We start from the raw sequence: 26,151 nt of genomic DNA on the forward strand, positions 1-26,151 counted from the left end.
TTGAAGGAAGTTCACTTAGGTAATCACATTCACATTTCTTACATGGGTTTGATTAGCTGTGTACTGGTTTCTCAGGAATAAATAGTTGGACTCTAATAAATAAATATACTGGATAAATATCAGGATTCAATACATTAGAATACATATCAGCAATGACTGGAATAAATATCAGCAATGACTGGAATAAATATCAGCAATGACTGGAATAAATATCAGCAATGACTGGAATAAATATCAGCAAGGACTGGACAGTTTCCTAGCAGGTTAGATACTGATCGTTTCACATAAATATCACAGGGTCATTCTGGTATCGCTGCCACCAATTAATCACTTTCAGGGTAAACGCATTACGTTTGTCATTCAATGCGGAATGCGTGCTCTTACAGTTTTTGAAGTGTTCACGGGTTCGGGCTCTCTGGGCACAAGATACGCGTGATAATCCCTTAGTTGCACTCACAACTCATTGCGCGTATATCTGGAAGATAAAGGCATAAAATGACTACGGCAATTACACTCCGCGGTCAGCCGGTTCAATGCTACTGCTGCCGGAGGAGTCTGTGCGCTTCTGTCAGCGCAGGCGGGGTTTCCGAAGGCGGCTCCAGTTCACGAGTCTTGGGACCGTCGAACGGGCTGCCAGAGAGGCCAAAACACCTGCGCGCACAGTTCAAAATGAGACCGCATCACAGTTCCACAACAACGCGGCAACTTCAGGGGTAGAGACGGCCCACCTCACTTCGGCGGGGCCGGTAAGCGCTCCAGTCAGTATGGCACTTCTCCCAAGGGCGAAGGGGGGTTCCAGGGGCTCCGCGATCCTCCCTCCGAGCTCACTCACGGGGGGGGTTCCCGCCCACACACCAGCTCCCAAGTCACTCGGGCAGAGACAGTAATCTCGCCCAAATGAAGGCCAGCCTTTCCACGCCCCAGCGCAGCACCTCACCTTCTATCCACAAACAGCGCGTCGACGGCGGTGGGTTCGGAGACGTCCGAACGCCCGCCAGGAGGCACTTAAGTTGAAGGTGGCACTTTAAGAGTTGCGGTTGCGATCTCCCCACTGGGGGGGCGGGGAGGCTCTAACTATGGCCAAAGTCTCTGAGGGGCAATTGGGCACTCGCTGACCAGGCGCTGAAGGCTAGAGGACACTGCTCACGCTTCTGACTGGAACGCCAGTCAGGGTCCACGCCAGCAACTTCTGCTGCTCTTCTGCCTGAACTATCAGCTGCCTCAGGGGGTTAACAGGGCAGGTGTCAATCTGGGGTCAAGTCCTCTTCTTCTGGTGTTCTTTGATCATTCTTCTCCAACATGGCCGCCAGGGACTGGGCCTTTTATAGCCAGTGCCCTAGGATGCCAGCACGAGCCAGAAGGTTCTAGAACCTTCCCTGGCTAAGTCAATGACATGGCCCTTTCAAGGTATTTTTTTGGTCACTAGGAGCCACCGTACTGGGCTTCCTAAGGCAGCCATTTTGTGTACTTGTAACTCCTGAGGGGATTCCTGTCAGGTTTGCAGGTTACACAAAGTGCGCCAAAACCTTCAAAGGTCAGAGGTCAGAGGGGCTCCAATGGGAGTCACTCTCATAGGGGACAATGGTGTCCACCATTTTAGGGTTGACAACCCCAGTTGGTTATGCCACCGGTTCCGTCAGGCGCCTTGTACATAGGTTTGAGAAGTGATAAGTGTGTTCTTCCACATAAGATTGCATCAATTTTCGAGATTAATATCCATTTTTTTCAAATCATGATATGAAGGACAGAGACGTTTTTGTTTGCAGTGAGGTTTCTTTTATTTTTTTCTTTTTTTTCAATTTTTTCTTTAGAGCAAAGGACAGCCGACACGTGTTTCGCCCCCTCTTGGCGAATTGCGCCGGGGCTTTCTCAAGGCTAGATTGATTAGGTCGCGTAGACAATATTTGTATCCAAATATTTAAAAAGTCCCAAATACGAAAATATAATTCTTCAAAAATAAAACATTTTTTGTTGGACTGATGTCCCCGATCCTAAGATTATACCGACATGATGGTCTTTGGGTTGAATCAATCCATCTCTGCCACCCATCCCACCGTCAATGGTCGTGTGTTGGTTCCCCAGTGCATTTCTATAGCCCGCTTCATCAGCAGGTACCCCAGTGCCACCCACTGTTGCTCTAAGTCTGTCAGGTCGGTGGCCTCCCATATATTCAGAATCCCCATTCTCGGCGTTATTTGAAGGTGTTTACCAGTGTGTCTCTCGTTTTATGGGTTGCGCTGCTCCACAGGGGACGTATAATGGGACAGTCCCATAGGACGTGGTAAAATGTACTGTGTGTGCCCCATCCTCTAAGGCATAACGCATCCGCTCGACTTCCTATTTTGGCCAGGAGTACTCCAGAGAGATAGGACCTGTGGAGTATTTTTAGTTGTATAAGGCGGAAATAGTCGTTTATTGTATTTTCCCTAGGGGACATTAATACTGTTTGCCAATCCTCGTCTATTGGCGCTATGTCGGTTTGCCAGCGATCTCGAAGATTTTGGAAAGAGTCAGGTAAGTTATTACGGAGTTTACGGTATTGTCAAAAGCGGTTCCCAGAGAAGGCGGTCCTCTAAGGGGGAAGAGTTTGGCAAGGAGGGTAGGTCTGAAACGTTTGTTAGAAGAGCGTGTCTGATCTGCAAATGTCGGAAAACCTTTTCTGGTGCAAGAGCATGTTTGGTTTGTAATTCCTTAAATGTGAGAAGCTTTCCTTTACTAACCAAGTCCCGTATGTTGGTTTTGCCAACTGGTGTCCCATTTGTCAAACCCAGTGTGGTGGCAGAGCGATCCCAACCGTTGAGAGGATCACAGCGGTGTGGCTTTTGTGAATTTATCCGCCCACCCCAGGCGCTTAGTGGCCTTGTGCCAAATGGCCACGGTTTGTGACATAGGTCCCAGACACCGGCCTCTTCGGACCTTGCTGTAAAGAGCACCTAAATATCCCTCCCTCCCTGTTTGGTACTGTTCTAGGTGGGAAGACGGGTTCGACGGGGAGCCATAAATCCAGTGGTTGATGGCCACCAGCTGTGAGGCCCAGTAATGGAGGCATAGATCCGGAAGGGCAATCCCCCCGTCGTACCACCCCTTTGTTAACTTCTGGAGGGCTATGCGAGGTGCTTTCCCATCCTATATTAAGGTATGGATTTCCCCTACAATGGTGGTAAAGTAATTGTCAGCAAGTGGGAATGGGCAATTTTAGAGTACTAATAAGAATCTAGGGAGTGCTAGCATTTTAAATAAGGCTGTCCTCCCTGAGGGAGATAGGGGCATCGATCTGCAGTGTTTGACGTCTTCTTGTAGTCTCTTGAGGGGCCCTGAAGGTTGTGATCATAAAACATTTTTGGGTCAGGTGTAATAAAAATACCCATGTACTTAAAACCCTCAGTGTCCAATTTAATTGTGTAACCGCGAGGTAGTCAGACGGGGGGCCGTGTAAAACGTATAATACAGATTTGGACCAATTAATGGTGTATCCTGCGTATTTGCTAAAGTTAGTGATAACGTTAAATAAGCTGTTAATAAACGCCCGAGGGGATGCCAAGTATATTAAGATATCATCAGCATATGGTGATATTTTGTCTTCGCTCCACCTCAGTCCTCGTATTGAAATATCCCGCCGTATCCAGTGTGCTAATGGCTCGAGGATCAACGCAAACAATAGGAGGGACAGAGGACAACACTGCCTGGTCCCTCTCTGTAAAGCAAATGTACGTGACGTATGATTGTTGACTGACTTGATCCAACAGTTCGGTGTAGAGCAGTGCCACCCATTGTCGAAACCGCGGACCCAAACCTAGCCAATACTTCGAAGAGATGAGGCCACTTTATCCACTGAGGCCACTTTATCGAATAGCGATAGTATAACCGTGTCTTCCTGCAAATACGGCTGTCTGCAGAGGACATTATGGACATGGCGTATGTTTAAGGCGGTGTTCCGGCGGGGTACAAACCCTGATTGGCCTTCATGGACCAGAGACGGGAGGACTGCGATCAGATGAGCCACGAGAAGTTTAGCTAATACCTGGGCTTCTGAGCTGTTTAAGAGATGGGCCTAAATGAGCCACAGTTAGTTGCCGGTTTACCTGGTTTACGTATGATGACTATAGTAGCCAGCCTTTGATCAAATGGAAGAATACCCTGCTCTAGACTTTCTTCATACATGTTTTTCAGGTGAGGAGCCACTCTAAGGGCCATCCTCTTAAGGAATTCAATCGGAATACCGTTAGGCCCCATTGCCTTCCCAGAATTAATGGCAAAGATAGCCTTACAGATTTCTTCTGCTGTTATGTCTGCGTCTAAAGCGTCCCTGTCACTGTCCGAGAGTGTAGGTAGGTTCATTTCCTCCAAAAGCTGACATGAGTCATTGGAGGAGCTGGTGGTCTTAGAGGTATATACTGCCTCCAGGTGGTTCGCAAATGTTTCCGCTACTTCCCGGGGGTCCCTTACCGGCTGCCCATCCTCAAGCAAGATTTCAGGGACCCATCGCGCCCCCTGATCCTGCCATTGCAGCCATGCTAGCATTTTGCTGGCTCTTTCTCCAAGCTCATAAACTCTGTGGCGTGTATGAAGGAGTCTCGCCTGGGTTTTTTCGCGTGCTAGGGCTTTGTATTCTAGTTGTTTATTCTGGAGTCTGTGGGCCTTGGCTTCGGTGGGAGAGGTATTGCGTTCCATCTCTAAGAGGAGCAGTTCACTCTCCAGTTGGGTCAAGTGTTCATTTTGGTTTCCGATATATCCGACCTTCAGTGCTAGGGCCCGCCCTTTAATTACTGCCTTGTAAGCCTCCCATATGGTGTTTGCCGAATCGACTGATCCAATATTTTAAGTGAAATAGAGGTCTGTGTGTTCAGCCAGGTCGTCTTTAATGTCCGGGATTGTAAAAATCCATGGATTAATGATTATGGGACCTCGGGTATACCGTTGGTGAAAAGTAACTTCAACCCTGAGGGGAGAATGATTGTAGATACCTCTTGGGAGCCCCTGGGGATGTTGAAAATGACCTATGTCTGTGAAGGACGTAAAAAAAGAATCTATGCAGAACATACTTTTATGTGCATTGGAATAGTGCGTGAAGAGAGCAGTGTCGGGATTTAGCGCACGCCAAATATTTACAAGTCCCATTGCGTGGGTGAAGTCAGCCATGTATTTACTACATCGGGAGGGACAATTTTGGGGGTTGTCTGTCAAGCGGCCTGTCGGTGTTCCAGGTGGTTTTGCAAGTTAAGTAGGAAATTGAGTCGTCTCCAAACGACAGTAGAGTAACTATTTGGCCAATTTGTGCACCGTCTACGACTCCGCAATGTCTAAGGCCTTCATTGTGGGGAGCTACATGTGGGCACACAGCCATTCAGTATATCCGGGTGGGCCCCCTCTCCCCCCGCCACTACCTGGAACCCCGAGGAATTGAGCCAGCCCCTGGTTCTTGTTGTGCCTTCTACAACAGTAGCCCACAGAGGGATGCTCAGTTTAAGTGTGTGATGTTGTGCGGTGCTGCCATGTTGGGGACAGGCATTGGTGGAGACGACACTTCCTTTATCGCCTAAGATCTGTGGAGGTCGTCCCTTCAGGACTTGTTTTCCACCTGTCTTCTCCCTAGAGGAGGCTATTTGGCAAGTACAGGGTTGAATTTGCCATTTTCACATGTTTGCACAGAAGTTTGCATATTTCTCTGGTCATAATTCAGCAGACCTGGAATCATATTATTATAGGCTCACTGCAACACCAGCAAAGAGAACTATGGTCACTGATACAAGGTTGATATTTGCTGAGTCTTTTCTTTTCCAGTTGTCTACACAAGGGTTTGACTTTTGGAAGGACACTGTTGATTTAATATCAATTTGGGGAACTGAAGATTGGCAAGTTCAGGGAAACAAGGCATTATTTAGAGCATTACATATCTAACCTGGTAGACTGCACACCAACTTGCAATACTCTTCAGAAGGTTTTGCAATGCTCAAGTCTTTGTTTTGGGCATGCCACCCTGGTACCCGCTCTGTCCGTGCTCATAAATATATCTGTGTATAGGCTGGCGCCTAGTCGGGTCCCCATGCCCAGGATTCACAGCCAGCTGATATGTATTGACAATCCAATAAAGTTCAAACAATGGCTTTCATCCATAATCCAGTTGATTCCATAAGGAAACCATGTTTTAGCCCTACAGTTTCATCCTCCAATATTTCCACAAGTGCCTGTCCAGGCTGTAACCCAGGACACATAGAGGTTCGCAATTCCTTATAAATTCAACATAGATGTAGTAATCCCAATGCATTTCAGGCAAACTACATGCTCTCTCCTAAGACACCTTTGCAGAAACCATAAAAGAAACATGCATGAAACATGCATGAAATACGCTGTGAGTGCCAGAAACGTGAGACAAAAGGAAATAACACTTAAATACGCCAGTAACATATGTATCAAGCAAATTTGCATTCGCAAAGGCCGAAATTCGCAGAATTTCGGCCTTTGCAAATGCGAATTTGCTAAATGGTATGCATAAAGCAAAATCTGGTGCAAAACAAGGAATCGCAAAATTTGGCATGTATGTGCGCCACATGTGCACCCATGCATATTTCAGGGGTGCAACAGGTTGTCCTTTGGACACCCCTGCACCCTTGAAATTATTCTCAATTTGCGATTAGCAAATTGCGAATCGCAAATTGAGAATAACTTCCCATTCATTCCTAAGGGCCTCCAGGCCCATAGAAATGAATGGGAAAGTATTCCTTAATTGCGATTCACAATTTGCTAATCGCAATTAAGGAATTTTAAGAAATCGCAAAAAAATGCGATTTTGTACATACATACCTATTTGCGAATCTCAAATAGCGATTTCTTAAAAATCGCTATTTGAGAATCACAAATCAGGTTGCTGATACATATGACCCTAAAAGATTAAACATACCTTCACGAGTGAAATACCTCAAACATTCCAAACATGCTTAATAAAAGAGCCACTAGAGTGTATTTATGAATTATGTCATGTAATTAATCCATGTCACTTGACCAGTGGGACATAAATGAAATACTCTAACATACACCTTGCGCCACGTGGAAAATAAACCGCAATTAAATAGTGCTTGAGCACAGATTACATGACGATAACATCCTGCTCATTAATAAACAATTCATTCCATTTACAATAAATCTATTTGTTTGTCTCCCTGGTCTCCTGGAGTAACGCCTGGACAGACACTCTTAAAACTTGTTTGGGAAATATTGAAGCATGAAAATGTATGGTTTACTTATTAAATAAACTGAATTAAGAATTTAGGACATTGTTTGCACTTTATTGGATCGTGAAATGTAACATGCCAACGGTTACATTGGTGGTGCAAATTGGACCAAAACGTGTCCGGTCAGCCACGTGCAAAGAAAGTGAAAGAATTGCCCCAAAATAAACAATTATGAAATTCCCCAGAGGTGCCCACAACCCCAATCTTACCAGTGCGCTGCGGCAGCTGACCCAATTCTGGCTCTTGCAACAGCAGATTCTTCCCTGTGATGCTCTGCAAAAGAACCCAAGTAAAGAGTTAGGAAACTCACCAGGTGCCCAGGACACCAAACTTACCAGTGCGCTGCGGCAGCTGGGCCAATGGCTCTTGCAACAGCAGATTCTTCCCTGTGATGCTCTGCAAAAGAACCCAAGAAAAGAGTTAGTAAACTCACCAGGTGCCCACAACCCCAAACTTACCAGTGCGCTGCGGCAGCTGGGCCAATGGCTCTTGCAACAGCAGATTCTTCTCTGTGATGCTCTGCAAAAGAACCCAAGTAAAGAGTTAGTAAACTCACCAGGTGCCCAGGACACCAAACTTACCAGTGCGCTGCGGCAGCTGGGCCAATGGCTCTTGCAACAGCAGATTCTTCCCTGTGATGCTCTGCAAAAGAACCCAAGTAAAGAGTTAGGAAACTCACCAGGTGCCCACAACCCCAAACTTACCAGTGCGCTGCGGCAGCTGGGCAAATGGCTCTTGCAACAGCAGATTCTTCCCTGTGATGCTCTGCAAAAGAACCCAAGTAAAGAGTTAGGAAACTCACCAGGTGCCCACAACCCCAAACTTACCAGTGCGCTGCGGCAGCTGGGCCAATGGCTCTTGCAACAGCAGATTCTTCCCTGTGATGCTCTGCAAAAGAACCCAAGTAAAGAGTTAGGAAACTCACCAGGTGCCCAGGACACCAAACTTACCAGTGCGCTGCGGCAGCTGGGCCAATGGCTCTTGCAACAGCAGATTCTTCCCTGTGATGCTCTGCAAAAGAACCCAAGAAAAGAGTTAGGAAACTCACCAGGTGCCCACAACCCCAAACTTACCAGTGCGCTGCGGCAGCTGGGCCAATGGCTCTTGCAACAGCAGATTCTTCCCTGTGATGCTCTGCAAAAGAACCCAAGTAAAGAGTTAGGAAACTCACCAGGTGCCCAGGACACCAAACTTACCAGTGCGCTGCGGCAGCTGGGCCAATGGCTCTTGCAACAGCAGATTCTTCCCTGTGATGCTCTGCAAAAGAAACCAAGTAAAGAGTTAGTAAACTCACCAGGTGACCAGGACACCAAACTTACCAGTGCGCTGCGGCAGCTGGGCCAATGGCTCTTGCAACAGCAGATTCTTCCCTGTGATGCTCTGCAAAAGAACCCAAGAAAAGAGTTAGTAAACTCACCAGGTGCCCAGGACCCCAAACTTACCAGGGCGCTGCGGCAGCTGGGCCAATGGCTCTTGCAACAGCAGATTCTTCCCTGTGATGCTCTGCAAAAGAACCCAAGAAAAGAGTTAGTAAACTCACCAGGTGCCCAGGACACCAAACTTACCAGTGCGCTGCGGCAGCTGGGCCAATGGCTCTTGCAACAGCAGATTCTTCCCTGTGATGCTCTGCAAAAGAACCCAAGTAAAGAGTTAGTAAACTCACCAGGTGCCCACAACCCCAAACTTACCAGTGCGCTGTGGCAGCTGGGCCAATGGCTCTTGCAACAGCAGATTCTTCCCTGTGTTGCTCTGCAAAAGAACCCAAGTAAAGAGTTAGTAAACTCACCAGGTGCCCAGGATACCAAACTTACCAGTGCGCTGCAGCAGCTGAGCCAATGGCTCTTGCAACAGCAGATTCTTCCCTGTGATGCTCTGCAAAAGAAACCAAGTAAAGAGTTAGTAAACTCACCAGGTGCCCAGGACACCAAACTTACCAGTGCGCTGCGGCAGCTGGGCCAATGGCTCTTGCAACAGCAGATTCTTCCCTGTGATGCTCTGCAAAAGAAACCAAGTAAAGAGTTAGTAAACTCACCAGGTGCCCAGGACACCAAACTTACCAGTGCGCTGCGGCAGCTGGGCCAATGGCTCTTGCAACAGCAGATTCTTCTCTGTGATGCTCTGCAAAAGAAACCAAGTAAAGAGTTAGTAAACTCACCAGGTGCCCAGGACACCAAACTTACCAGTGCGCTGCGGCAGCTGGGCCAATGGCTCTTGCAACAGCAGATTCTTCCCTGTGATGCTCTGCAAAAGAAACCAAGAAAAGAGTTAGTAAACTCACCAGGTGCCCACAACCCCAAACTTACCAGTGCGCTGCGGCAGCTGGGCCAATGGCTCTTGCAACAGCAGATTCTTCCCTGTGATGCTCTGCAAAAGAACCCAAGTAAAGAGTTAGTAAACTCACCAGGTGCCCACAACCCCAAACTTACCAGTGCGCTGCGGCAGCTGGGCCAATGGCTCTTGCAACAGCAGATTCTTCCCTGTGATGCTCTGCAAAAGAACCCAAGTAAAGAGTTAGGAAACTCACCAGGTGCCCACAACCCCAAACTTACCAGTGCGCTGCGGCAGCTGGGCCAATGGCTCTTGCAACAGCAGATTCTTCCCTGTGATGCTCTGCAAAAGAACCCAAGTAAAGAGTTAGGAAACTCACCAGGTGCCCACAACCCCAAACTTACCAGTGCGCTGCGGCAGCTGGGCCAATGGCTCTTGCAACAGCAGATTCTTCCCTGTGATGCTCTGCAAAGGAACCCAAGTAAAGAGTTAGTAAACTCACCAGGTGCCCAGGACACCAAACATACCAGTGCGCTGCGGCAGCTGGGCCAATGGCTCTTGCAACAGCAGATTCTTCCCTGTGATGCTCTGCAAAAGAAACCAAGTAAAGAGTTAGTAAACTCACCAGGTGCCCAGGACACCAAACTTACCAGTGCGCTGCGGCAGCTGGGCCAATGGCTCTTGCAACAGCAGATTCTTCCCTGTGATGCTCTGCAAAAGAACCCAAGTAAAGAGTTAGTAAACTCACCAGGTGCCCACAACCCCAAACTTACCAGTGCGCTGTGGCAGCTGGGCCAATGGCTCTTGCAACAGCAGATTCTTCCCTGTGTTGCTCTGCAAAAGAACCCAAGTAAAGAGTTAGTAAACTCACCAGGTGCCCAGGATACCAAACTTACCAGTGCGCTGCAGCAGCTGAGCCAATGGCTCTTGCAACAGCAGATTCTTCCCTGTGATGCTCTGCAAAAGAAACCAAGTAAAGAGTTAGTAAACTCACCAGGTGCCCAGGACACCAAACTTACCAGTGCGCTGCGGCAGCTGGGCCAATGGCTCTTGCAACAGCAGATTCTTCCCTGTGATGCTCTGCAAAAGAAACCAAGTAAAGAGTTAGTAAACTCACCAGGTGCCCAGGACACCAAACTTACCAGTGCGCTGCGGCAGCTGGGCCAATGGCTCTTGCAACAGCAGATTCTTCTCTGTGATGCTCTGCAAAAGAAACCAAGTAAAGAGTTAGTAAACTCACCAGGTGCCCAGGACACCAAACTTACCAGTGCGCTGCGGCAGCTGGGCCAATGGCTCTTGCAACAGCAGATTCTTCCCTGTGATGCTCTGCAAAAGAAACCAAGAAAAGAGTTAGTAAACTCACCAGGTGCCCACAACCCCAAACTTACCAGTGCGCTGCGGCAGCTGGGCCAATGGCTCTTGCAACAGCAGATTCTTCCCTGTGATGCTCTGCAAAAGAACCCAAGTAAAGAGTTAGTAAACTCACCAGGTGCCCACAACCCCAAACTTACCAGTGCGCTGCGGCAGCTGGGCCAATGGCTCTTGCAACAGCAGATTCTTCCCTGTGATGCTCTGCAAAAGAACCCAAGTAAAGAGTTAGGAAACTCACCAGGTGCCCACAACCCCAAACTTACCAGTGCGCTGCGGCAGCTGGGCCAATGGCTCTTGCAACAGCAGATTCTTCCCTGTGATGCTCTGCAAAAGAACCCAAGTAAAGAGTTAGGAAACTCACCAGGTGCCCACAACCCCAAACTTACCAGTGCGCTGCGGCAGCTGGGCCAATGGCTCTTGCAACAGCAGATTCTTCCCTGTGATGATCTGCAAAGGAACCCAAGTAAAGAGTTAGTAAACTCACCAGGTGCCCAGGACACCAAACTTACCAGTGCGCTGCGGCAGCTGGGCCAATGGCTCTTGCAACAGCAGATTCTTCCCTGTGATGCTCTGCAAAAGAACCCAAGAAAAGAGTTAGTAAACTCACCAGGTGCCCACAACCCCAAACTTACCAGTGCGCTGCGGCAGCTGGGCCAATGGCTCTTGCAACAGCAGATTCTTCCCTGTGATGCTCTGCAAAAGAACCCAAGTAAAGAGTTAGTAAACTCACCAGGTGCCCAGGACACCAAACTTACCAGTGCGCTGCGGCAGCTGGGCCAATGGCTCTTGCAACAGCAGATTCTTCCCTGTGATGCTCTGCAAAAGAACCCAAGAAAAGAGTTAGTAAACTCACCAGGTGCCCACAACCCCAAACTTACCAGTGCGCTGCGGCAGCTGGGCCAATGGCTCTTGCAACAGCAGATTCTTCCCTGTGATGCTCTGCAAAAGAACCCAAGTAAAGAGTTAGTAAACTCACCAGGTGCCCACAACCCCAAACTTACCAGTGCGCTGCGGCAGCTGGGCCAATGGCTCTTGCAACAGCAGATTCTTCCCTGTGATGCTCTGCAAAAGAACCCAAGTAAAGAGTTAGTAAACTCACCAGGTGCCCACAACCCCAAACTTACCAATGCGCTGCGGCAGCTGGGCCAATGGCTCTTGCAACAGCAGATTCTTCCCTGTGATGCTCTGCAAAAGAACCCAAGTAAAGAGTTAGGAAACTCACCAGGTGCCCAGGACACCAAACTTACCAGTGCGCTGCGGCAGCTAGGCCAATGGCTCTTGCAACAGCAGATTCTTCCCTGTGATGCTCTGCAAAAGAACCCAAGAAAAGAGTTAGTAAACTCACCAGGTGCCCAGGACCCCAAACTTACCAGTGCGCTGCGGCAGCTGGGCCAATGGCTCTTGCAACAGCAGATTCTTCCCTGTGATGCTCTGCAAAAGAACCCAAGTAAAGAGTTAGTAAACTCACCAGGTGCCCAGGACACCAAACTTACCAGTGCGCTGCGGCAGCTGGGCCAATGGCTCTTGCAACAGCAGATTCTTCCCTGTGATGCTCTGCAAAAGAACCCAAGTAAAGAGTTAGGAAACTCGCCAGGTGCCCACAACCCCAAACTTACCAGTGCGCTGCGGCAGCTGGGCCAATGGCTCTTGCAACAGCAGATTCTTCCCTGTGATGCTCTGCAAAAGAAACCAAGTAAAGAGTTAGTAAACTCACCAGGTGCCCAGGACACCAAACTTACCAGTGCGCTGCGGCAGCTGGGCCAATGGCTCTTGCAACAGCAGATTCTTCTCTGTGATGCTCTGCAAAAGAAACCAAGTAAAGAGTTAGTAAACTCACCAGGTGCCCAGGACACCAAACTTACCAGTGCGCTGCGGCAGCTGGGCCAATGGCTCTTGCAACAGCAGATTCTTCCCTGTGATGCTCAGCAAAAGAACCCAAGAAAAGAGTTAGTAAACTCACCAGGTGCCCACAACCCCAAACTTACCAGTGCGCTGCGGCAGCTGGGCCAATGGCTCTTGCAACAGCAGATTCTTCCCTGTGATGCTCTGCAAAAGAACCCAAGTAAAGAGTTAGTAAACTCACCAGGTGCCCAGGACACCAAACTTACCAGTGCGCTGCGGCAGCTGGGCCAATGGCTCTTGCAACAGCAGATTCTTCCCTGTAATGCTCTGCAAAAGAACCCAAGTAAAGAGTTAGTAATCTCACCAGGTGCCCACAACCCCAAACTTACCAATGCGCTGCGGCAGCTGGGCCAATGGCTCTTGCAACAGCAGATTCTTCCCTGTGATGCTCTGCAAAAGAACCCAAGTAAAGAGTTAGGAAACTCACCAGGTGCCCAGGACACCAAACTTACCAGTGCGCTGCGGCAGCTGGGCCAATGGCTCTTGCAACAGCAGATTCTTCCCTGTGTTGCTCTGCAAAAGAAACGAAGTAAAGAGTTAGTAAACTCACCAGGTGCCCAGGACCCCAAACTTACCAGTGCGCTGCGGCAGCTGACCCAATTCTGTCTCTTGCAACAGCAGATTCTTCCCTGTGATGCTCTGCAAAAGAACCCAAGAAAAGAGTTAGTAAACTCACCAGGTGCCCAGGACCCCAAACTTACCAGTGCGCTGCGGCAGCTGGGCCAATGGCTCTTGCAACAGCAGATTCTTCCCTGTGATGCTCTGCAAAAGAACCCAAGTAAAGAGTTAGTAAACTCACCAGGTGCCCAGGACACCAAACTTACCAGTGCGCTGCGGCAGCTGGGCCAATGGCTCTTGCAACAGCAGATTCTTCCCTGTGATGCTCTGCAAAAGAACCCAAGTAAAGAGTTAGTAAACTCACCAGGTGCCCAGGACACCAAACTTACCAGTGCGCTGCGGCAGCTGGGCCAATGGCTCTTGCAACAGCAGATTCTTCCCTGTGATGCTCTGCAAAAGAACCCAAGTAAAGAGTTAGTAAACTCACCAGGTGCCCACAACCCCAAACTTACCAGTGCGCTGCGGCAGCTGACCCAATTCTGGCTCTTGCAACAGCAGATTCTTCTCTGTGATGCTCTGCAAAAGAACCCAAGTAAAGAGTTAGTAAACTCACCAGGTGCCCAGGACACCAAACTTACCAGTGCGCTGCGGCAGCTGGGCCAATGGCTCTTGCAACAGCAGATTCTTCCCTGTGATGCTCTGCAAAAGAACCCAAGTAAAGAGTTAGGAAACTCACCAGGTGCCCACAACCCCAAACTTACCAGTGCGCTGCGGCAGCTGACCCAATTCTGGCTCTTGCAACAGCAGATTCTTCTCTGTGATGCTCTGCAAAAGAACCCAAGTAAAGAGTTAATAAACTCACCAGGTGCCCAGGACACCAAACTTACCAGTGCGCTGCGGCAGCTGGGCCAATGGCTCTTGCAACAGCAGATTCTTCCCTGTGATGCTCTGCAAAAGAACCCAAGTAAAGAGTTAGTAAACTCACCAGGTGCCCACAACCCCAAACTTACCAGTGCGCTGCGGCAGCTGACCCAATTCTGGCTCTTGCAACAGCAGATTCTTCCCTGTGATGCTATGCAAAAGAACCCAAGTAAAGAGTTAGTAAACTCACCAGGTGCCCAGGACACCAAACTTACCAGTGCGCTGCGGCAGCTGGGCCAATGGCTCTTGCAACAGCAGATTCTTCCCTGTGATGCTCTGCAAAAGAAACGAAGTAAAGAGTTAGGAAACTCACCAGGTGCCCACAACCCCAAATTTACCAGTGCGCTGCGGCAGCTGGGCCAATGGCTCTTGCAACAGCAGATTCTTCCCTGTGATGCTCTGCAAAAGAAACAAAGTAAAGAGTTAGTAAACTCACCAGGTGCCCAGGACACCAAACTTACCAGTGCGCTGCGGCAGCTGGGCCAATGGCTCTTGCAACAGCAGATTCTTCCCTGTGATGCTCTGCAAAAGAAACCAAGTAAAGAGTTAGGAAACTCACCAAGTGCCCAGGACCCCAAACTTACCAGTGCGCTGCGGCAGCTGGGCCAATGGCTCTTGCAACAGCAGATTCTTCCCTGTGATGCTCTTCAAAAGAACCCAAGTAAAGAGTTAGGAAACTCACCAGGTGCCCAGGACCCCAAACTTACCAGTCCGCTGCGGCAGCTGACCCAATTCTGGCTCTTGCAACAGCAGATTCTTCCCTGTGATGCTCTGCAAAAGAACCCAAGTAAAGAGTTAGTAAACTCACCAGGTGCCCAGGACCCCAAACTTACCAGTGCGCTGCGGCAGCTGGGCCAATGGCTCTTGCAACAGCAGATTCTACCCTGTGATGCTCTGCAAAAGAACCCAAGTAAAGAGTTAGTAAACTCACCAGGTGCCCAGGACCCCAAACTTACCAGTGCGCTGCGGCAGCTGACCCAATTCTGGCTCTTGCAACAGCAGATTCTTCCCTGTGATGCTCTGCAAAAGAAACGAAGTAAAGAGTTAGTAAACTCACCAGGTGCCCAGGACCCCAAACCTACCAGTGCGCTGCGGCAGCTGGGCCAATGGCTCTTGCAACAGCAGATTCTTCCCTGTGTTGCTCTGCAAAAGAAACGAAGTAAAGAGTTAGGAAACTCACCAGGTGCCCAGGACCCCAAACTTACCAGTGCGCTGCGGCAGCTGGGCCAATGGCTCTTGCAACAGCAGATTCTTCCCTGTGATGCTCTGCAAAAGAACCCAAGTAAAGAGTTAGGAAACTCACCAGGTGCCCAGGACCCCAAACTTACCAGTGCGCTGCGGCAGCTGACCCAATTCTGGCTCTTGCAACAGCAGATTCTTCCCTGTGATGCTCTGCAAAAGAACCCAAGTAAAGAGTTAAGAAACTCACCAGGTGCCCAGGACCCCAAACTTACCAGTGCGCTGCGGCAGCTGGGCCAATGGCTCTTGCAACAGCAGATTCTTCCCTGTGATGCTCTGCAAAAGAACCCAAGAAAAGAGTTAGTAAACTCACCAGGTGCCCAGGACCCCAAACTTACCAGTGCGCTGCGGCAGCTGGGCCAATGGCTCTTGCAACAGCAGATTCTTCCCTGTGATGCTCTGCAAAAGAAACCAAGTAAAGAGTTAGGAAACTCACCAGGTGCCCAGGACCCCAAACTTACCAGTGCGCTGCGGCAGCTGGGCCAATGGCTCTTGCAACAGCAGATTCTTCCCTGTGATGCTCTGCAAAAGAACCCAAGTAAAGAGTTAGGAAACTCACCAGGTGCCCATGACCCCAAACTTACCAGTGCGCTGCGGCAGCTGACCCAATTCTGGCTCTTGCAACAGCAGATTCTTCCCTGTGATGCTCTGCAAAAGAAACGAAGTAAAGAGTTAGTAAACTCACCAGGTGCCCAGGACCCCAAACTTACCAGTCCGTTGCGGCAGCTGACCCAATTCTGGCTCTTGCAACAGCAGATTCTTCCCTGTGATGCTCTGCAAAAGAAACGAAGTAAAGAGTTAGGAAACTCACCAGGTGCCCACAACCCCAAACTTACCAGTGCGCTGCGGCAGCTGGGCCAATGGCTCTTGCAACAGCAGATTCTTCCCTGTGATGCTCTGCAAAAGAAACCAAGTAAAGAGTTAGGAAACTCACCAGGTGCCCAGGACCCCAAACTTACCAGTGCGCTGCGGCAGCTGACCCAATGGCTCTTGCAACAGCAGATTCTTCCCTGTGATGCTCTGCAAAAGAAACCAAGTAAAGAGTTAGGAAACTCACCAGGTGCCCAGGACCCCAAACTTACCAGTCCGTTGCGGCAGCTGACCCAATTCTGGCTCTTGCAACTGCAGATTCTTCCCTGTGATGCTCTGCAAAAGAAACGAAGTAAAGAGTTAGGAAACTCACCAGGTGCCCACAACCCCAAACTTACCAGTGCGCTGCGGCAGCTGGGCCAATGGCTCTTGCAACAGCAGATTCTTCCCTGTGATGCTCTGCAAAAGAAACCAAGTAAAGAGTTAGGAAACTCACCAGGTGCCCAGGACCCCAAACTTACCAGTGCGCTGCGGCAGCTGACCCAATGGCTCTTGCAACAGCAGATTCTTCCCTGTGATGCTCTGCAAAAGAAACCAAGTAAAGAGTTAGGAAACTCACCAGGTGCCCAGGACCCCAAACTTACCAGTGCGCTGCGGCAGCTGGGCCAATGACTCTTGAAACTGCAGTACAGTGCAAGTAAAAATTAATGACAAAGGGTCAAGCTTCAGGACAAAAATTCAGTACAGTGCAAGTAAAAAATCATGAAAAAGGGTAAAGATTCAGGACAAGACTTTCCAAGTGGTGGAGAATGCAGATAAAACCTGCACAGCTAAAATAATAATGCATTCATCTGTGGTCAACCCTGTGACAAAAAGCATAAACAAAACGATGTACGGCCCCCACAGGTTTCAGACTAGGCATGCTGGAGGCAGAGACAGGTCTCGGAGCGAGTGGGACGGGTATTCTCAGACATGAGTTCCGTGCTCTCCATGCCACTGGAATCAAGCTATCCAGGCTGATGAGGGCTGAAAGCCCGAAACCTGTCCTTGGATGCTTGTTTCCAGTCCAGGAAGGACTTGGCTTGGCAGTTCGGGCTGGACTGTACCCATGGGGCACAGGGTCAAGACTGATTTGCATATGGCTGGGTGCAAGCTGCTTTCATTTCTCTCTACCCCCCAACACTCCAGAACTGCTTCTTGAACCACCATCCCCTTAATGCCAACCTCCCCCCTTTCCCCTAACCTACCAGATCTTTACACTTTCTATAACCACCAACTGGGGCTACCATCCTTTTAGTGCATGTTTCCAGCCCCCATACATTCACCACACCCAGTCTGCACACCTTCTCCACCTCTCCCTCTGCTCTACCCCCCCGACTTTCTGCCTTCCTATGTCCCACTTCCATCCCCTCCACCCTGTCCTCACACTACAGACCTCACCTTTCTCTCCCTCAGCCAGAAGTCATAACTTCTATTTTATTCTATGTATGCACAGATAATTCTCTCTCCGCCTCAGCTGCATCGACAAATTCTTCCAATCACCATCTCTTGACTAATCTCCCTCCATTCTTTATTCCTACATCCACCCCCGCTCCATGCTCTCCCTCTCAAGTTGAAACCCCCCCTGAACCCATCGAACAGCCTAACTTTCCGTTTCCAGCTCTTCACTCGGTAGAAAATAAACAGCCATTTAGGGGAGAGCTTTACAAATGCTATCAATCATTCACAACGCTTTGTAGAGTAAAGAAACTAGGTCTGTTGGCTTTCTAGCACTTTACAACAGCAGCAAAGCCATTTCTTTTTTCTAAAAATGAGGCCAAAGACTACAAGTAATGTAAAACGAGGCGCACATATAAATATATTCAGTGTTCTGAGTGGTAACACACACTGGAGATGAAGTGGGAGCGATTTACGAAATAATGATGAAGAAGAGAGGCCAGGGAGACAAGCAGAGAAGACGAATAGCCAAATGCGTGGGAGTACAACGTCTTAAATTGAACAGTAAGATAAATAGAAAGCCATAGTCGGGAAGCAGTGCGGTGAAACATGTAAAATCCTGTACTCTTTCTAAGAATAAATGTAAAATGTTATTTAGCCGTAGACACTTAATGTTTTACTTTCCTGTCCACTCACTACATTCATTTTCCCTCCGTTTACACAAGAAGTAAACATGTACTTTGTCTGGCTTTAAGCAATGGAAAAGAACTCGAGGTGGCCTTCTAACAAACCCCAGCGCACCGAGCCTTACAGCCAGCATGGAAATAACACTGCCGAGTCACTCAGGGCTTGCAATTAGGGCAGAAGCCTGGACGTTTTACCCGCGGCCTTTTACTGCCTATCAGTAAACACGCAGCCCTGGGGGCCGGTCGGCCACATCTCCACTGTCCCCCCTCCCACCCGGGCAGCGCTTCTTATTAACGAAGCTGGTTTTACACTCTAAAAACTTGCCTACCTAGCTTATCTCCCAATGTGTGCGGCGGGCCCCCACCAGCGTGAAGGACGGACGTACCTCCTGTCTGTGTTCTGTTCGCCGGCCGGCTTTCCTCCTGCTCCGAGTCCGCTTCCCTGGTCTCTGAGGAAGAGTCTTCGTGTGTGTCGCTGCCGCTTCGTGCTCTCTCCCCCTCTTGCTGGTGTGGTGCTGGTCTTCTCCCTCTCTCGGCCGCAGTCCTCTTCTCCCTCTCTCGGCCGCCGTCCTCGACCTCCTGGCTCCTACTCTTCTCGCCGCGAATCAATCCTGGGGGGAATGGGAAAATGGGTGCCTCGCTCCTTCTTCTCTTTTAAGGCGGAAACGGGCGGAAAGGACGGCGAACGGCGGAAACGGCAAATTTTGCCGGCTTTTTGCCAAATATCGCGGCATTTCCAGAGATCGGCCGATTTTGCGATTTTTTTGCAAATCGCGATAAGCTGTGGGTCTGGTCAATACATATTTGCTAGCTGTGCGTCCTGGGGGACCTGGCAAGACTTCAGGTTCTACATTGATATATTAATTTGCACGTTCCAGAGTGTTACTCCCAAAACACTGCTTTGAACATTGCAAAACTTAGGAGTATTACAATTTGGTGTGCGTTCTACCACTTTTGATATGTAATTATTTAGAGCATGCCAGATACCATATCAACTGGTTTTCTTGAACAAAACTGTGCAGCAAACATTAGGTCTTGGCCTGGCTAAGATAAACGATTTGAATACTCAAAACATTTCCAAATTTGCTCATTTTTCGAACTGGCATAAGTTCATGAATTGCGCTGAAGAAACATTAGACACCGTGCTTCACAACAGTTCCTGCAATTTTTTAGGGACTAATCAAGGATGGTTAGAGTGGCTGCTAGATACTAATGGATGTCGTGCACATTTGCAGGGTTGACACCAAAGGGTTTAAGATCAGCATGCCCGACTCGCGTTACCCGCAAACACAACACTCAGGGTGGTAACATCTTAGTGTTTAGAAGCTGTGCCTTGATGGGCTTAATATTTCAACATTGTCCCAGGTTAAACAACACTTGTCCCTTCTTTCTAATAAAATGGGACTACAAGACTTTTTACTAGGTGTTTGAAAACAACGTCATATGCTCTTCTTGCATGCAATATGCAATGAAGTGTGATAAGTCTCACAGCAGGAAGCTGCTGAAAGATGCACGAAATTGACGGGGCAAGTTTAGTAGTAGATCATGGTATGACTACCTTTTTCATCAGGATATACTATGTGGGTAACATTATGTCATCGGCAATAGACATTTAGAGTGACATGTCCTCTTTACAACATGGGGAGTCACAACTTAGATCAATTATGTTGCTAAGCTTGACTTTTAAGACACTATGTGCCAATCGCGTACCTTGGTGGCACCTTAATGCCACTTGCTTGTTTTTACCATACAACATAACAAAACAGACAATCCTTGCAAGGAAGAATGTGTCATACACCATGTTGCACATAAAGAAGTTACATAACTTACCATTCACTGTTGCAGAAACACCTTCTGCAGATTGCGTAATTAACTGATTTATTTATCTGCTGATTTTGACATTCCACTTCCAATAATATTAACAATACCATCAAGTAGGCAGATATGAAGCACTAGGAGAAGGATATGTGCATGAGTCATGGATCATACCTTTGGATATCGCTGTAGGAATAGCGAGACTGAAGTCTTTCTTAGCAGGACTGACTGCAAGAATACTTAGGGCATTCCTTGGTTTGCAGAGAGATTTTGCTTCATGGTTTATGTAATGAAACAATGGCAAATTTGTCCTGCTCTCTGAAACGTTCTCCTACGGCTGCGATCCGTCCGGCCTTCATATTGCTCTTGAATGTGAGGTATTTGATGTTGAATGATCAAAGCTGCTGTGGCATGAAACCGAGCATTGCCTTCTGTGATCCTGAACTATTGCACACAAGTACTGTTTCCAACTGCCCACAAAGTTAGGGAAACAAAGCTTTGGACTTCGATAAAGCTTTTGAATATGCACTTTGATGCTTTGAGCAGACTGCCAACCGTATTGTTCCAGAAGGATGTAGCCTTAGCATCTGCAAAGGAGACATTTGAACAACAAGTTGCAAGATCTTGTCTTATATTGCCGGGGTACCATGCTTTTTCAAAAGCATAGGCTTTAGGTTGGGAAGTATCATCCAGACATTCTTCGGAGTTATTCCATTTGTGCTTGGAAGCGTTTTTGGAGGTCTTCAACCGGTCCTGCTCCTAGTTGTTGGGACTGTGTTTTTATTTTTTGCGTCCCGCAATGGATGTCCATCAAGAGATTAAACAGAACTGGCACTTCCACATCTGCTCCTGTGTTGTGAACGCCTGATAGTGTTTTGGTGCACTCTTGCTTCTGAAACTAAATGAATACTGGTTCTGATTCAATGAGTGCCTCTGGGAACATAGTTTGTGGGTGCTGGGAAAAGCCTTGTTATGTCACCCTCTCTGAACATATAAACAATCTGGCAGTTTCAAGGTGTTGAACTTTTTTTAATGTAACTTTTTTTTTAAATGAACAATCGCCGTTTATGGTTTAAGTTGTTTTATTGAATTTTCGTGGCAAACAAACACAACACCCACCTACAACCACTGGCCGGTGGGGAATAGCATGACGTATACTTATAGTGTTAGAGAAAGGGAAAGAAGAGAGCGGAAGGGAGATAAGGAGTAAAACCAAAGAAGAGAGAGAGGAGGAAGACTGAGACCTACCCATTACCCGATACATGACACTGTAGCGTTCCATCCATTAGGTGGCACCTGCCCTTCTAGAGTGGGTTGCTCACTGGCGGGGGGAGTAGTGGGAAATCGAATGACCCCTAAGTAACGTGGGCAGGTGAGCTCAATAAACTCAAGAGGACAAGTAGGCCAAAGTGGATGCCCAGGTATTATCAAATTTGGACAGAGTGTGATTAATCCCCGCTGTGATCCTTTCCATCACCGCCATCTCCCAAACTCTATGAAGCCAGTCTAGTTTTGCTGGGATATCCTTCATGCCCCACCTTGCTAGTAGCACCTGCTTAGCAGTCCCAAGTGCCAAGGTAATCGCTCTCCCCCTACAGGACTTAAGAGGATATGTAGGAGGGTTGGTATATGTAGTAGGGTTGGGAAGTTCCAACAAGATGTAGCTAGGGAATCTAGGACGCACCGTTTGGTATATATGGTGAACCTCAGAAAGGATAGCGTCCCAAAAGGCTTGTATCTTGGGGAATTTGCATAGTATGTGAGTCAGAGTGCCCACCTGAACGCATTTACGCCATCATAGGGCATCGCTCCGAGGTCTCCACCGGTCAATGCGTGCCGGGGTATAGTACCAATGATGCGCAATCTTTAGTAGCATTTCCTTACCTGAGGTACTACATGTGGAAGCCCGGGCCCTGTGTATAATGTCTAACCACTCCTACGGGGAGAATTCCCACTCCAGTTCTGATTCCCACCTGCATTGTGCCGGAGATTTAGCGAGTTTCATGGCTTTGTTCAGAAAGTCATAGATATCAGATAAGAGATGTTTGTTTGAGGTGCAGGTGATAAACCAAACCTCGAATTTTGTAAGAATGTGCCCAGCGTGTGTGCACACCTGTGGTTGTGTAACCCAGTGGTGTAGTGCCAGGTACTGCCAGTATGCCTCCTTGGAATCCCATAGGCTTTCACTAGTTTGGGGAAGTCCAAAATTCCCTGCATGTCAAAAAGGTCGCCTATCCGCTTACATTTCGCTTCCTGCCATTTCAAATACTCATTCCCTATATGAGCAGGAGGGAAGTCCGGGTTCACTATAAAGGGGGTCTGGGGAGACGCAGCGGTTGAGAGTTTACAGCGCTCCTGTCCCATACCTTCATGGTGGATTTCAAAACCGGGGAGATGTACACACCCAGCGGACAATGTTGTTTGGGGAGCTAAGGGACCTTCCAGATGTGGATACCAGCTACCCCATGGTCTATGAAACACCATTGTTTTTCATATTCTAGTTGGTACCATTCTACCATGTAGCGCAGTTGTGCCGCCTCCTAATAACACCCCAAATGTGGGACCTCGCATCCCCCATCCTCTAGCCGCAAGTAGGTTAGGTGGTGAACAATAGGTGCCTTTTTCCCACCCCACATGAAGCCATTGACTAGCTGCTGTAGTTGGGACAATATTTTAGGAGGCGGGCATAGTGGGAGCATCTGCATTATGTAAAGAAGACCGGGCAAAATCGTCGTCCTGATCGCAACCACTTTGACCAGCCAGGAGAGGTGGCATTTCTTCCAACTTTGCAGTTCTTGGCGAACCTTGGCCACGATCTCCGAATAATTCACCTGGGCAATCTCCGTAGTTGTCGGGAAGACCCAGAACCCCAGATAGGTGATGTCACTAGAAGCCCATGAGAACGGAAACTGTGCCGCTAACAGTTGTCTATCTGTGTTAGGCAATGTTAGGCTAAGGGCCTGTGTCTTTCCCAGGTTGATTTTAAAACCAAAAGCTACGCTAAATGCACCGATCTCTGCTAGCATGGGGTGAGGGGAGGAAACGGACGAGTCAAAAAGAGCACCACGTCGTCCGCGTAGAGCGAGATCTTATGCTCCCTATCTCCCATCCGAAACCCGGTGACAGTGGGTAGCTGTCAGATGCATTTGGCAAAAGGCTCCCTATAGCGTGCGAATAGGAGAGGGGAGAGTGGACACCTCTGCCTCGTACCCCGCCCGATCTGGAAAGGGCGAGAGGTGACCCCATTCACTCCGTTCCGAGCCTGCGGGCTATGGTATATATCATTTCCTGAATCACTCCCCTATACCGAACCTGCCCAGGACCCGGTGAAGGTAGGGCCAGTGAACCTGATCAAATGCCTTATCGGCATCCACTGAAAGGAAAACTGCCGGGATCTGAATACGTTGCATCTTATCCAAGAGGTAACATAATTGCCGGGTCCCAGTCACTTAAATTATGTTCCGGGATAAAGCCAGACTGATCTGGGTCAACCATGCCCTGCATATGAGGAGCGAGCCTCACTGCTAAAATACTAGTAAAAATCTTCAAGTCAACGTTGAGCAGAGAAATAGGGCGTTATGGTGCACATTCTTTGGGGTCCTTCCCTGGCATTGGGATAACTACCACCTTGGCCGTGGACATTGATGCGGCCAGTCTCCCTAAACGTATTAAACAGGCGTGTCAAGAGGGGGTAAGATCTGAAGCGAAGATTTTATAGAAGTCGGCCGGGAATCCTTCCTCACTAGGGGATTTCCCGGGGGAGAGTCCTTGAATGGCTCAGAGGACCTCCTCGGGTCTGATATCTGCGTCCAAATGGACCGTCACTAATGCAGAGAGAGAGGTCATCGGAGCTGGATGTGTATAGTCCTCGGCTACCGCAGGGTCTAGGCATTCCTCTGAGTAAATGGCAGTAAAGAAAGCCTCAAACTCAGCCACAATATCTTTATCCGACCTCAGGATATGTCCCTGGTTGTTCCTAATCTCTGCAATATGTTGTGCCGTCGTTTCTGCTCGGAATACGTGTGCCAGAAGCTTCCCAGCCTTGATCCCCCCTCATAGTAGCACTATCTAAAAGAGACACGTTAGTGATAGATTCCTTACCTTAGAATATCCCCAGGCGTCAGACTGGATCCGGAATCTTTGTCGTCAGCAGTACCCCTGCACGTCGAAAGGTGGCGTTGTGCTGCTTCGTGTCCGTCGCTGGTGTCGTAGGCGCCGAGATGACGTCACGGAGAATACTTAGGCGCCACCCATGTACGCTGATGTCAGTTCTTTATATTTCCGCGCCAGCAATCACAGATCCGGTTAGAGCACATACCCTAGTCCCTTCACCCACGGCTCCCCACCCTATCCAGGTCCGTCGGCGACTCCGGTTCTGGTGCCAGAGTTTCTTGCCTCCATGGACTGACTTTTCAGGTGTAGGGCTCCAGCCGGCATGCCTTTGGGCCCCGCGGTCCCTATTGAGGGCCTGAGCTTGCCACCGGCTCCGCCGCCAGCGACTCCAGCTCCGGCACCGCAGGATCCTCCGCCGGCGGCTCCGGCCCACTCCTTTCCCGGCGCCGCAATGGGTTCCATTTGTCCCACCTCTGCCCTTCCCCGACTTTCTGGGCAAGTTTGCTCCGGCTTGCTACCCCAATTGGGACATGGAGCTGGATCAGCGCTGACCGGCGTCGTTGGAGCATTTGTTTCGGCCCGTGCCTCCCCTGCCGCTGAAGCCTGTTTCTCGGGCCGTGGAAGAGGGGATGACTAGGAGGGGTCAGAGGAACCTCTTGCACGGCAGTGCTAGTCTGAACATGGGTGGGCGGAGGACTTGGAGGATGCAGGTGCCTTGACCTCTCCTCTAAACCTGGGTTTGTATCTCCTCCCGTTTCATGGAGGAAGGCGCCACATATACTGTGGTGCTCCGTCGAGCAGCTGAGGCTCTTGACCTTGATCTGCCTACTGTTACCCTCAAGACGAACCTCTTTACTGAAGTGCTTCAGCTGGCGGCAAGTTCTTTGGAACCTCTGCTTCTGTTCAATGAGGCCTTGACAGATGTTATGATGGGCACCTGGTCGAGACCGGCCACAGGGTTTCTTGTGGATAAATATGTGGCCAGGCGCCATCGCCCGGCACCGGGTGACCCTGCCTTTTTAACAAATCATCCAACCCCGGAGAGCCTGGTCATTGAGGCCTCCACTTCCCAAAGTGCATTCCCTACCGACTCGCAGGATAAGGATTTGAAAAAGCTGGAGCAGTTTGGTAAAAAGTTGTTTTCCTCTGCCAGCCTGGGGCTGCAGCCAGTCAACCCCACATGCCTCTTGGGCCGCTACTCTCACGCTGTGTGGGACATGGTGGCGCAAACTCTGCCCCAGTGCCCGGAGGAGGTTGCGGGCTGTAGTTTTCCAAGCTGTTGCGGAGGGGAAGGATGCCGCAAAGTGCCCGGTTGTTAATCGCTTCCTCAAAGGCATTACACACATGTTTCCTCCCGTGCCTTTCATAATGCCTTAATAGGACTTAAATCTTGTCTTGACCTATCTGATGTGCTCTCTCTTTGAGCCCATTCATAACTGTCCCTTGCGTCTTCTCACTCTAAAGACGGCTTCCCTAGTAGCTATCACCTCTGTCAGAAGAGTGAGTGAGCTCCAGGCTCTTTCTTCCAAACCTCCTTTTCTTTCTGTTCATCTGGACAAGGTGGTTTTAAGGACTCGTCCTTCTTTCTTGCCAAAGGTTGTCACACCCTTCCACATTGGGCAGACCATCACTTTGCCCACCTTCTTTCTGCCTCTGCATCCTTCAAAAGAGGAAGAGAGGCTCCAAAGTCTGGACCCAAAACATGTGCTTTTGTTCTATCTGAAGTGCACACAACAGTTCCGGGTGGATGACCAACTTTTTGTTGGCTACGTGGGTGCCAAAAAAGGTTGGGCCATACACAA

This window comes from Lissotriton helveticus, chromosome 6 (genome assembly GCF_964261635.1).
Source record: "Lissotriton helveticus chromosome 6, aLisHel1.1, whole genome shotgun sequence".
Lineage (NCBI taxonomy): Eukaryota > Metazoa > Chordata > Amphibia > Caudata > Salamandridae > Lissotriton > Lissotriton helveticus.